Source organism: Eriocheir sinensis, chromosome 27, assembly GCF_024679095.1.
Source record: "Eriocheir sinensis breed Jianghai 21 chromosome 27, ASM2467909v1, whole genome shotgun sequence".
NCBI classification, from domain to species: Eukaryota; Metazoa; Arthropoda; class Malacostraca; order Decapoda; family Varunidae; genus Eriocheir; species Eriocheir sinensis.
Window position 1 is genome coordinate 17,525,497 of NC_066535.1, and position 12,856 is coordinate 17,538,352.

A 12,856-nucleotide genomic window follows, 5' to 3' on the forward strand; every position below is an offset into this window, starting at 1 on the left:
ACCTGAACAGACCGCGATGAATTGCCTCCCATCCTTCCTCTTACAGAAGCTGACACACGCCGTCCTTGCAGTTCTTTAGGCGTTGGAATCAAGGCCGCTCTCCTCCTCCTTCTGACCCTCCTTGCCATCGTCAGCTCCCGTATGGTGCTGGAAAACTTGACAGCTTTCACTCCTTCCCTTCCTGTCGCTGCTGAAATCAAGGTCGTTCTCATTTTTCTGACCTTCCTCATCATCCAAATATTTGTGGATATTAAAAGAGGTTGACTATTTACGCAGTCCTATTAGCGTTAAGACTCAATGCCGTTCCTGTACTTCTACCTGTAATATCCTCTCTGTACTTAATCTCCCGTTATACAGAAGTGCTGAAAGAGTCTGTATCAGGTTCCATAGATGCATCACCTCTTCTATACCCTCTCAGCCACGCTTTCCTTTCCACTTCTCTATTCTATACGAAGAGAATTAGCAAAGAAGTCACAGAAAAGGGAAGAATGCAACGCTATACACACTTTATACTTTAAGGGACCGATTCACTCACAAAGGAGTCACTGAAGCTTTCGCCGTGACTGAACCTTTGAATAAGAACGCTGGAACTCTTGGCAAAAACGACGTTGGATCTCTGGCCGGGTCGTGGTCATCGCCGGAGACCCCATGTCGATGTCGCGGTGGGGGGCTGCTCCTGTCGCTCCTCCTCCTCCAGTTTGTGTTGCCCCGACAGTTTCTCTCAGATCTGTTGAAAAAACACTATTATTCAGTTCTTGGGTTGTCTTAAATAAACAATAACTCTCTCTCTCTCTCTCTCTCTCTCTCTCTCTCTCTCTCTCTCTCTCTCTCTCTCTCTCTCTCTCTCTCTCTCTCTCTCTCTCTCTCTCTCTCTCTCTCTCTCTCTCTCTCCTCTCCCACCCCCACACACACGTTAATGGACAGCGCATCCCATGGCCAGCACTGTGACGTCGACCGGCCCGGCAACTGCTCCGACTGGCCTTCATATTCAGGCGAGGCCCTAAAATGGAAGAAAGGGAGACAATACAGGAACCGTGTCATTCGCGTCACCGAACCAGAGAGACTGACAGGCGTGCACAGAGGCGCCTCAGCGGTGGGCGGGCGGAGGGTGACGTGGGAGCGAGGTGGCCGGGCGTTCTCCCACGACCAGGCCTTTAGTTCCCCCAGTGATGCAGGGATTTTTCAGGAGCTAGACAGTGCACGCCTCTGTTTCACCTGTCGTCAACCACCTCCGGCACCTGTGACTTGACGAGAGAGAGAGAGAGAGAGAGAGAGAGAGAGAGAGAGAGAGAGAGAGAGAGAGAGAGAGAGAGAGAGAGAGAGAGAGAGAGAGAGAGAGAGAGAGAGAGAGAGAGAGAGGGGGGTGAAGACGGACATTTTTTTATCAAACAGACAGGGCGAGAAGTGTTTTTATGAAGTGTTTTTGTTTGTGTGTGTGTGTGTGTGTGTGTGTGTGTGTGTGTGTGTGTGTGTGTGTGTGTTTTATCTCGGGAACGTCCGGCGAGCCAATCAGTTTAATCAATCCCGTGACGTCACTTGAAGTCCTGCCCAATCAGAGGTGAATGATGAATGTCCTCGGCCATAGTACCCAACAGGTTCTTTTAATGTTGCCTCTCGCTTAATTAATTCACAAGACGAAAGTTAAATTTATGTCCATGCGCTTGTGGGAGCTCCCGACTTGGCTGGACTGGCTACTCGTCTTTCTCGAACTGCGCCTCGCCGGGGGTTGCCTCGCGAAAGTGAAATATGACTTGCTTGAGGGAACGGTGATTAGGGTGAGCGGTCCGTCATGATGCCCGGGAAATCCTGTTCTGCAAAGAGAGAGAAGACAGGCACACCATCAAGCTTGGGCGTGGGAACAATTACTCCTTTCTCTCTTGTTCCCTCTCTCGCTCTCTCCCTCTCTCTTTTCCCCTCTCTACTTCTTTTATCATGTTTTTTTTTTTCCTCGGCACCTATTGTATTATGTTTCTCCACTCTTCTCTTAATTTCTTTGTTAACACTTTTTTTGTCTCCACCCCTTCACTCCTCCACTCCTCTTTATCTTCATGTTCTTATTTGCTTGTCATACTTTTGAGACCGCATTTTTTTCCTTTAGTTTTTTTATTCATTTTTTGTTGTTTTTGTTGTTCACCTTTCTCTCCCTCTCTCTCTCACCTCTTTTTCTCCTGTTCTTGTGGCATATAGTTTTTGCTTGGCAGTTTCCTACTTTCTTGATTTCTTTTGCTTCTAACTTTTATAATATTTTTTACTCCTCCCCAAAGTCATTTTCTACATACATCTCCCAACTCTGGTCCTTCCCATTTTTCTACTTCTTATTTTACCTCATCTTTCGCTTTCAACTTATTTATTTATTTTTTTAATCCCTCCCCCAAGATTTTTTTTTTCATACATCTCTCATTTCTACTCCCTCCCTTTTTTATTTCTTATTCTACGTGTTATATTCCTCACAAAACGCTTTATTTAATTTTGCTCCTGTCTGTCATCCACACAAATTCACTTTTTAATTATCTTTTTCAACTTCCTTGATACTTTCTCAAACCTGTCACTTCATTTCTTGTCTAACTTTTCGTTCCACCTCTTCGATTTTTCTTGCTATTCCCCCACACGAGCACCCCGAGGCAGTAGCTCCTCTCATCACACTGACCCAACCTCTCCCTAACCAGCCTGATGCTTTGAATATAACCTCAATACGTGTAGAGAGGAAAATAAACAAGGCTGCTACAACGTGACTTTAATCAGGCAGGTCATGTCACCTCTTCGACCCCCATCATGCATTGTCTCTGTTCGTCTCGTGTTGTTCCCCTTGACCTGAGATGTAAACTTTCTTCCATGTGGGTGTTTGTCTGTTCCGGGGTAGTTAATTATGAATGGAGTCGTGTCTACCATTGTCTTACTGTTTGCCTTTTTTTTGGGGGGTAGGGAGGGCGAGGGCGTGTTTACATCTTAAAGTCTTTTCTTCTTGTATTTGCTTTTTTTTCTTTTTAATTGTCGCCAGTCTCCATTTCGGGTTTTAATGTTTTTGTTCTGCTGTTTTTGTTTGTCCTCATTTTCGTTATCTACTTGCAAGACTTAATTCCTGCTCACTCTGTACTTCCTCTTTTTCGTCCTCCTCCTCCTCCTCTTGCTTCCCTTTATTATTCTTTTTATCTATTATTTTCTTATTTTCTTCCTTATTTTCATCATCACCTCCCTCACTATCTCTCCTTTCCTCCTTTCTCAACCTCTCCTTTCTTCATTTTCATATTCATCGCCCTCTGACTCTCCCTCTCCACCTCCCTCCCCCACTCTCTCCTCCTCCTCATCATCATCATCTTCCTCATCCTCATCCCCACCCTCCTACTTCTCACATGTGCAGCCTTTTAAGCGTGTCCTTTTGGGGAGTGAATTCAGAACAAAACGCAGACGCTCTGGATAAAAACAAGTGAAAATAATAGTTCAGTAACCCTGCGACAGATGACTCTTGCGCCTCACTTTTTGTTTGTTTGTTTGTTTGTTTGTTGTGACGGGGATGAGAGGGGCGAGTGGTGTTTGTTTGTTTGTTTAAAAAAAATATTTAAACGTCTTCTGACTCCATTTTAGATCATGCTTATGTCAACCACTTAACTGTCTGCAATGGAAAGCATATAAATATTGCCTATTATTATAAGCGTAAAATTCTGCACGTAACGGTATGATTTTATTAAGAAAAAGTAGCTTTCTAGAAAAAAGAAAAAATATAGTTTACCACGGGGGGAAAATGATCAATTCGTCGTCACAGTAATGACGGTAATTTCAGCGCGGGACACCGGCGCCAGTATGTTACAGGTGTCGGCTGGCCGTGATGAGTGATGAAGCAGTTCAGCGGTTCAGCGGCGGCGTGGGAAGGTTTAGAGTTGTGGGAAAATGTTGCCGATGTCACGGTGCGTCTGCTTTCGTTTTCCGTAAGATTTTTGGTACATCAGTAATTTTTCCTTCTTCATGTGTGCGCAGGAACTGTTCTCTGCTCGCTCTGAAAGGTTTCGTGTCGGCTTACAGGGCTGCTCTGCATCCTGCTCCAGACAGTATTGCTTATGCTGCCTGCTTCTATTGGTGTGTGTGTGTGTGTGTGTGTTTACCACCCGATGATGTTTCATTTAAGAGACTTCCGGCAGCTCCATTTTCATTTAGCTTTTTTTTTTCTGTGAATTAATATTTTCAGTAAACTGGCGTCATAATGCTCCTTGTTTTCTTTTACTTCAGGAGGAGAGTCAGAGGCACTGCTGATGATTCCGGGGCAAGAGCACTGACGACTCGGCTGTGCTTTGCTGGTGAGTATTGTATGTGCTTTATAATAACAGTATATTCCTTTATGAAGCACGTCAGCAGTTCTTTAATTTTGTTAGTTGCTGCACGCACTTGTACTGTATCACCGAGATGACAGCCATCATGCCATTACACCGTCACCGCCGCTGGCTTTACTGTTGCTGTTGTTCTTGCTGTTTTCTCAGTTAACTGGTAATCCTAATTGTCCTCCATCCACTGTTTTAGCTGCATTCAAGTCAAATGTTCGTAGTCGATGGCGGCACACGCAAAACACCACCAGAAAAAGTGTCCAAAAGAACGTGAATTGGCTTTGAGACGAATGTTCCTAGTACGTGTATATATTTATAGTACGTTTATAAGCAAATTATTAAAAAAGTGTGGAAAAATAGATCATTTTCTAAATTCTTAATCGTAATCGAAATATAAAGGTTAAATGGCACATAGTTTATTTTCGGGTATTTCTGTGACCATATCGGCAGAGTTTGTGTGATAATCTAAGGAAAGCGGCTCACCAAGAATATTATACTTTGCCAGCAAATGATTTGATATGGATAACATTCAAGTTGTCTCCTGCAATAGTGGAGAGGACGAACAGGATGACGGCAAGAGAGAGTAGAGAAAGCTATGCATTGCTTCGCCGGGGACGGGAGGCAGCACGGAGCACGTTCTGGGGGAAATACAGTGAAATCAGTGGCAGGAGGCGGCAAGAAAATGGTACTGTGGCAGAATGTCAAGAACTGAAAGCGGTCTGTTAGAAGGTGAAAGTTTAGGAAGCAGCTGGCTTGATTCGACTCCATTAAAATTAAACTAAACCAATAAACGGGTTGAACTTGCAATATGAGGCCCGTTAACAAGCTTCACTCAATGGATTGCTCGGTCTCAACATGAAGAAGTAACAGATTTTGCTCCTGAATTTGCCTCCCGGAACCTTCTCTCTCATTTAAGAATATAAGAATATCATGCGAGAAAAAGTAGCATAATTTGGCAAAAAAAAGATATTAAGCGATTTGAGTGATGGCCAGAAAGGACAGTTAATGTTTAGTAACAGAAACAGACAGTGATTGCCACTCTGGTCAGAAACACACACACACACACACACACACACACACACACCACACCACACCACACCACACCCCCACCCCCCCACCCACACCACACCACACCACACCACACCCACACAGACACACACACTCGCACACGCACACCCACTCTAGTGGGTCCCTTGATGCAGGATCAGTTGACCAGGAGATTTTTATCATTCCTCAGAGCCTCAGAGAAAACATACAGTCCGAGCCTGAGCTGCCCTACTTATCACACCCACAGGATCAGTCACACTTGCGCGTCCACGCCAACGCATGAACCTGATTTAGCTAAATTTCTTCGAAATGTTTTCCTTGATTTGTTCTCATATAGCTTTTGATTATATTATTTTGCGGAAAAAAGAACTGCTCTAAAATTGTTGATACATACTTCTAATTGACTACCGCATTTGGCCCTCCTCTGTATAGGTTATTTTGTGTTTTCGCTTTACTCTGCAACAGCCGGTTATCTGTCAAGAAGCACACACCCAACACCAGGGAAAGCGTGTACCTGTGGCAAGGGGTGTAGCACTGTGCGGCGCGCCTGTGTCGACGAAGGGATAGCCATGAAGGAGGGGTTGTTGACAAGGGAGAATGGCACGATGAGAGAGAGAGAGAGAGAGAGAGAGAGAGAGAGAGAGAGAGAGAGAGAGAGAGAGAGAGAGAGAGAGAGAGAGAGAGAGAGAGAGAGAGAGAGAGAGAGAGAGAGAGAGAGTATGTACTCACAAATTAAGCTCTTTAAGTCACAGGGTTCATGGCGCCAGCTCTCGCCGCACTATAATAATGCGAGCGTTGGAATCCCGCGTAGCACTGCTTTTAAATGTCGAGACCCTTTGAGGTTCAGCAATACAAACGTTTCCAATGCTCTGTGTAAACTAAGACATCATGATCATGACAATCAGCGCCGGCGGAGGGTTGTTAAGGCTTATCAGGGAGCGCTTCACCGAACGGATCTCGTCGAGCGCGGCAGAGGAGCGAGGACTGGCACCTTGATTTAGTTTCCTCCTCCGCCCCTCTGATCGCTGTGAATGGCCTGTGTAATAAGCCTTAATGATTGCCTGCACGCGTCTCCTATCCGCGGCCTGTCTTTCCTCCAAACTCCCCTCCCCTCTTCCTCCTGCCTCACCCTCCCGTCCCTCCCTCACCACTCCATACTCTCCATTTCTAGGGCGATGCAAAACCCGACAATGGCTCGTGTTGTTTCCATATTCAACCCCTAACCCCACGACCCACAAATCCCTCACCCCTCACCCCCCTTACCCACCCCTCCTCACCATCCCCCACCCCTCCACACACTCACACACACGTCCCTCCTCGTCATCACCAACACACACACCCCTTAATGATATATATTTTGTATCAGCTTTGAATACACTCGGCCGTTTAAATCCTTGAACTTTTCTCGCGGACTCTTGCGTCGGGAAGAAGGTTTACGATCCTCCTTTGTTACTGCGGTGCTCCGGGGACCTGACTCAATGGCTTCGAAATGCTTGAGTGGTATTGCTTTGATGCAGCATTGCGAACGATTAATGAAGGTAATGTTTGTATGCTAATGAAGTTCTTCCCTTATATCGTGGCGGGAGAGGGAGTGAAGAGGAGGAAGAGGAAGAGGAGGAGGAGGATCCGAATCTTCATCCTCCCTATATGCCTCCACGCCCGTGCCTCCGACAGTAAGGAGACAGAGGACATGTACCGACGCCGAGGAAATAGCTCCGATCTATATTAAGGCGGCGGGTCAGGAGGCGGGGTGAGGCCGTCTGCAGGGGTCAAGCGGGGCCCTGGGTGAGTGAGGGGGAGACGTATTAGCGAAGCAGTAGGGCGAGGCGGGGGAGAATGACTAAAAGGAAGGACGGGGAAGTCTTTTTCTGATTCCATATTTATTCCCAGCATTTTCGGTTTAATTAAAACATTGGAGAGAGAGAGAGAGAGAGAGAGAGAGAGAGAGAGAGAGAGAGAGAGAGAGAGAGAGAGAGAGAGAGAGAGAGAGAGAGAGAGAAAGCTATCCCAATTCAAGTCTTGTACACTTTAAGCAAATCGCGAAGTTTGCATTTGAAATTTTAATGAACGGTTTCAGTCACTGTACGCCCCCCCCCCAAAACAAAATTCAGCCATTAATTTCCTTGTGGGGGAGGAGAGCAACGCCTCGGCTGTGTCACCACCGGGGCGGGAGGCGGCGCGGCCCCTCCTGACGCTGAACACGGCGCAGGAAAATGCACGATAGCACGAGGGCAATAAATTAGTATCGACGGTGTGTTTTAGCGGGCCTAGGCATGGGGGAGATTTTTTAATGGCCCTTGGTGTGTGTGTGTGTGTGTGTGTGTGTGTGTGTGTGTGTAGTTTTTTTAAGCAGTTTTAGTATATTGGGCCTGAGCTCTACTCGTTTCTATAATTGTCGAGTCTTTCCTGAAACTGTTTGACACTAACATCACAACATTTTCCTTTTATCTATTCCACGCAACCACCGCTCTTTTCTTTTTTTCTTTATTGTGTGTATGTGTGTGCGTGTGTTTTGAGTGTGTACACCTATATGTCAGACGTGCACGCAGGTTCAGGGCGGCGTGCGTGAGTGTGCGAGCGTTTCTTTGTGAGGCTGCGTGAACAGGACACAAAGGGCAGGGCCAAAGCCGCTTCTCGGGTCCGTCTTAGCGTGAGCACTGAGCCAGACGGATGTGGGGCCATCAGGGGGGCGGCGGTGTGTGGCTCAGCTGATTGCCAACCATCGTAAGCCTCCACGAGCGAGGCTGAGATCCGAGCGGCGTCACGAGGTATTGGGAGCACCGGGAGGGCGGGAAGGAGCAGGAGGTGATGCGAGGATGAGGAGCGAAAGGCGGGTTCAGAGTCGGAGGAACACGTAGAGGGCGGGAGGGGCAGAGTGTGATTCCAGGATGAAGGACGGGAGGAGTAATGGCAAGGCGGGGGGGTCAGGGTGTGATATGGGTATGAGGGCTGGATGGGAGGGTCGAGGAAGGGAGTTGAAAGCCAGAGGGAGGAGCAGTGACGTTAGAGGAGGCGGAGTGGGCGGGAGAACACGAGGAGAGGTAAATTTAATGGCAGCCAGAATTGAGACTATGGAGGAGGGCGTGGGATGAGAATGTGACGCGAAAGGGAGGGAAGAAGGATCAGAATAAGGGTGGTTGGACGTCGAAGAGGCTCCACGTATACAGTAACGAAGTAATCAAAGGAGAACCGTTGAAACATGCCTCGTAAAAGTAACACAGAGAAGGGAATGATTGGGAATAGAACCACAGCAACATTGAGCTATATAATGAAGCAATACAAGACAACAGAAACCAGTGTGGAGATCATAATAAAGAAAACAATGAACTATACATACCAGGAAAAGAACAATGCTGAAGAAAAAACGCTGAAACGAAGATGATGACTATATAACAAAGGGGATGACAGTGCATATAAGCAACAAAAAACGATAGAAAAGGTAACTCAAACAGACACAATGAGGAAACTAGGGAAATAAGAAGACGTCTAACTGTACAAAGAAAAAAGGAAAGAGAGGGAGTAGGGAGGGAGAGAGGTATAGATGTACAGCGGATAAGGAAGGGAAAGGAGGAGGAGGAGACAGCAAGATGGAAATAAAAGAAGCGTGGAGAGAAGTATTAGCGGAGGTCGGGGGGCGAGAGGTCACACGAGGCAAGGGATAAGGGAGAGAGAGCCTGACCTAAGGAGAAGGTGAATGTTAGTGAAATATTAGACGCCATTAAGACTCGTGATGGAGGGAGGCGTGTAGGGGGATGAAGGGAGAGGGAAGGGAGGGGAAGGGAGACGTGGGTTTCGAAGAGGAAGAGGAGGAGGAAGAAGAAAAAGTAGAGGCGGTCAAATACGAAAAAGATGATGAGAGAGGAGGAAGGAATGGATGCAAGGAAGTAAAAGAGTAGAGTGAGGAAAGGAAGAGGAAGAAGAAAAAAGAGCGGAAGAAAAGGAAAAGGCGCTCAAAAATGAAAAAAAAAAAAGATGAAAGAAGAGGAACAGAAGGATGCAAGGAAGAAAAAGAAAATGAGAAAAAGTAGGGTGAGGAAAGGAAAAGAAGAGGAACAACGGAAAGAAGGAAGAAAGGAAGGAAGGACGCAAGAACGAGTGAATGGATGGGCGAACTGAAGAAAAAAAAAAGACAAACAAGGAAGAAAAGAACAACGGGAGCAAGAAGACAAAGAAAGAGAGACGAACAGGAGAATTGGGAGGAGGAAAATGAGAGAAGAGGAGAGAGAGATAAGAGAAGAAGAGGAGAAGAGAAGAGAAAGAACCAGTGTTTGGGTGTTGAATGCAAAGGAGCAATCAGAATCTTTTAGTAGTCTCACTGAATGTCAAAACTGCGATAAAGGAAAATATACCATGACGCAAATGTACAAACTGAGCATCACCTAAACTGTATATAGTATTTTAGCGTGTACATAAATATCGAGAGAGAGAGAGAGAGAGAGAGAGAGAGAGAGAGAGATCAAAATCCCCGTCAAAGATACCTCCATGTCTCCTTTCACGCAGCACACACACACACACACACACACACACACACACACACACACACACACACACACACACACAGGTACGGGCCCCTTTTTTTGGCCGCCTGCTGATACCATCGACACCACTCTTTAATTAAGCTCAGGCGAGAAGAGACTCACTTCATTGACGCTCAGAGGAAGAGAAGGAGGAAGAGAAGGAGAAGGAGAAGGATGAGAAGAGGAACAAGGAAGGTAAAAAAGAAAGATCATGCTATCGATATTAAGCAAGGGTAGAAAAGAGCAGCCGGGGTGACACGAGGCTTTCGCAGTTAGCCAATGTTCTTGTGATAGCTGGAGATATGGCGGAGTGGGGGCGCTCTCTCTCTCTCTCTCTCTCTCTCTCTCTCTCTCTCTCTCTCTCTCTCTCTCTCTCTCTCTCTGGTTGTTTTTTTCCTTATCTATGTTTCTTTACGTCTCCTTTAAGATATATATTACCCTACCCCTCTGTCCCTCCATATCAATTGTCTAAGTTATATTGTCCTCATTCTATATATATATCATCGCTTTCACTTTCGTTTTCTCTTTCACGGCATCTCAGGTGTTTAGGGGCTGCTGAACAGGTAGCTTATAGCGTCCGCACTCCTCCCTCCCTACCTGCTCTGCCTCTGATAATAATAATAATGATAGTAATAATAACAATGATAATAATATGTATAGTAAATGTCCAATGTGATAACGGGGAAAACGAGAAAGGTCAGTGTAGTGCAGATTACCGTTAAAGTTTTCTTCGTCCTCCTCCTCCTCCTCCTCCTCCGCTTCCTCCTCCTTGTCATATGTCTCCCTGTCGGTTATTACTTATCAAAGGATGGGGTGTTATCTGTTGAATATTTCCGAGCGTGATGTGGTTACTAAGGAGGTGGAAGTGGAGGTGGTGGATGTGGTGGATGTGGTGTGTGTGTGTGTGGGTGTGAGTGTGTGTGTGTGTGTGTGAATGAGTGAGTGTGTTTATATGTAATGTAATCTTTTTGAACATTAGATTATAAGAATGATGAAAAGAGTGGAGAAGAAAAAGAAGAACAAGAGAACAATGTCCTTCAACATCATCATCATCATATTATCACTGACATCATTACCAACCTTCATTATAAAAGTACAGTAGTGGTGGTAGCAGTAATAGTGGTGGTGGTTGGTGGTAGTGGTGGTGATGATGGTAGTGATGGTGGTGGTGGTGGTAATGGTGGTGGTGGTGGTGGTGGTAGTGGTTGTGATGCTGGTGATGATGGAGGCAGGATATATAAAGAGGACTCATCAATATTACTCGTACGACATTTATGAGAAACTTGGCCTGGCTGGGTTGACGTTGAGGCCTCTTCCTTGCTTCTTAAGAATAGGCCGAAAATAATAATGAATAAGTATGTAAAATGTTCCCCTGACACTTGTTCTTTTTTCACACGCTATCTGCTTTCCCCTTTTTTCCGAGGCCCACTGAATCCACTCCTTCATAAATTCTTTCCTCATATTTTTTTGGATTTTCTTGATGTTAATATTGGCTTTCCGGTTTTCTCCTTTTTTTACATTCCTAGTGCGATTTGCTTTGTTAACGTTATTTGATTTCCCTTGTTTGCTAGTGTACCGAGGCTCGGCTTACTAAATCTTTGGCTTCGTAAATGCTTTCCTGTATAGTTTTATTTAGGATTTTCTAAGCGTTATTTGAGTTTCCCGTTTCCTATTGTACCGAGGCACCATAATGAATCAACTTGGTCTGAGAGGTTACAATATTCCTTTCTCAGCAAATTTCAGCGATATCATTTATAACTGCGCGAGCTTATTTGTAGCAAAGTTGCAAGTAATGTTTTTCCTTCTTTTTCAGTGCGTTTTTGTGACTCCTCGTACATACTTACCTGGTCGGCTAATCGGCAGCAACACCCTCAGGAGTGCCGATCTCCGCGGGTCAGAGTTACGATAAATCAGAAAGATATTACTTGCAGAATTTTTTCCGTGTGTAAAAACTCCGATTTAAGAGTTCTTTTTTCCCCCCGACCTTACAAACACGCCAAGTGTCTAGTAATTACTGGGGAGGTTACTCCGTGGGAAAAAATGGTGAAAGCTGATACGGAATTATCTTGTGCAGGATTGTCTGTCAACTTGCCAGCACCAGGAAGCTTTCTCAAGCCTCAACTCTTGGTGTGTGTGTGTGTGTGTCTGTGTGTGTGTGTGTGTGTGTGTGTGTGTGTGTGTGTGTGTGTGTGTGTGTGTGTGTGTGTTCGTATAAACTTATAATCATTTATTGAACATTACGTGCTTGTACACAACGTGCTTTACGAATTTTATTATAGGATTATTCTGTACTGATCCTCCAAACACCCCTCCGTCCACACCCTGACACCCTAACCAAACCGTTACTAACCCAGAACTCCACCCACCACCCCACCAAACCACCCCCACCACAACCTTTACCAGCCACCTCCACCTCCACCATCCCCGGCCGCGTCCTCCATCTTTCCCCGCCCCCTCCTCCATTCCCCTCTGTCTGCCGTCCTTCACACTACAGATCCCCGCCGCCTTTCATATGAACCCTGCCACTTACCCCACAGCCACCGCCAACTACATGCACTAACAACACTAATCCTGCGCCATTACACACCACACCTCCACAACCGCTAACACCAACACTGCCACTTAAAATAACTCGCCCGCGCAACAAGCAGGCCGGCCGTCCCCCTCGCCCATGATTCCCGCCCTGTTGGAGAGGAATTTGTGCCCCCACATGCACGCCAGCCTCACCGCCAGACACGGACGTACACAGCCGCGCCAAGAACACACACCACTCTGTGACGTACGGCCGCTGAGGGTGCGCGCGCTCACACACACACACACACACACACACACACACACACACACACACAGTTCTCTCTCTCTCTCTCTCTCTCTCTCTCTCTCTCTCTCTCTCTCTCTCTCTCTCTCTCTCTCTCTCTCTCTCTCTCTCTCTCTCTCTCTCTCTCTCTCTCTCTCTCTCTCTCTCTCTCTCTCTCTCTC

The 12,856-nt window shown here is 46.2% G+C and overlaps 1 long non-coding RNA gene across 1 annotated transcript in view; it reads left to right on the forward strand.

Moving 5' to 3' along the window:
- The first annotated feature begins 4,221 nt into the window (after positions 1-4,221).
- Positions 4,222-12,856, forward strand: part of LOC127004211 (uncharacterized) — a 93,701-nt gene continuing 85,066 nt past the window's right edge. Inside the window, exon 1 of the long non-coding RNA XR_007757688.1 lies at positions 4,222-4,289. This is a non-coding gene — a long non-coding RNA (uncharacterized LOC127004211). The remainder of the gene's footprint in view (positions 4,290-12,856) is intronic.